This window comes from Mandrillus leucophaeus, unplaced genomic scaffold (genome assembly GCF_000951045.1).
Source record: "Mandrillus leucophaeus isolate KB7577 unplaced genomic scaffold, Mleu.le_1.0 Scaffold2, whole genome shotgun sequence".
Classification (NCBI taxonomy): domain Eukaryota; kingdom Metazoa; phylum Chordata; class Mammalia; order Primates; family Cercopithecidae; genus Mandrillus; species Mandrillus leucophaeus.
The window spans coordinates 6,861,289-6,862,149 of NW_012102031.1; the positions used below are offsets into that span (position 1 = coordinate 6,861,289).

Below are 861 nucleotides of genomic sequence, written 5' to 3' on the forward strand. Positions count from 1 at the left end.
CAGGCTGGTCTTGAACTCCCGACCTCAGGTGATCCACCTGCCTCGGCCTCCCAAAGTGCTGGGATTACAAGCGTGAGCCACCGCGCCCGGCAAGAAAACACTTTCTTTTTTTTTTTTGAGACAGAGTCTCTGTCGACCAGGCTGGAGTACAGTGGCACGATCTCAGCTCACTTCAACCTCCGCCTCCCAGGTTCAAGCGAATCTCCTGCCTCAGCCTTCCTAGTAGCTGGGATTACATGTGCACACCACCACTCCTGACTAATTTTTGTATTTTTAGTAGAGACAAGGTTTTACCATGTTGTTGGCCAGGCTGGTCTCGAACTCCTGACCTCAGGTGATCCGCCTGCCTCGGCCTCCCAAAGTGCTGGAATTATAAGCGTGGGTCACCGCACCCGGCTAAAGAAAACACTTTCAACACAGCTTTGGGTTATGATCGATCCCGGCTGTGCTTCTCTAATCTTGCACCGGTTTCTTAACTCGTGTGGGCTTCAGTTTCTTTGGAAGGTGCATTCTCTTTGCAGAGTTGAGGGGTGTGTTTGGTAAGAGCAGAAAAAGTGCTTGTCCAGGGACTGGCGCGTTGTAGACACTCCTGGCCATTGGTTCCCTCTTTTTACTTCTGAGTCCACATGGTGTTTGAAATAACCCCGCAGCTTCCAACACATGCTTACCCACATTGCCTTAGTTGATCTCTCCTAATAGCTTTGAGAGCCATAATCTCTCTTTTTCAGATGAAGAAACTAGGGCCCCAGAATAATCGGCTGGTTGATGAGGAGCCTCTGTTTGAACCTTTTAACTTCCAATCCCATATTCTTTTATATGACAGTATATTTATCTGAAATATACTGAAATAAGTCACTTTTA

General features: G+C 47.7%; 1 protein-coding gene across 1 annotated transcript in view; it reads left to right on the plus strand.

Moving 5' to 3' along the window:
* FOXRED2 (FAD-dependent oxidoreductase domain containing 2) overlaps window positions 1-861 on the plus strand; it is a 63,103-nt gene that overhangs the window by 36,212 nt on the left and 26,030 nt on the right. The gene's annotated exons all lie outside the window — the stretch shown is intronic.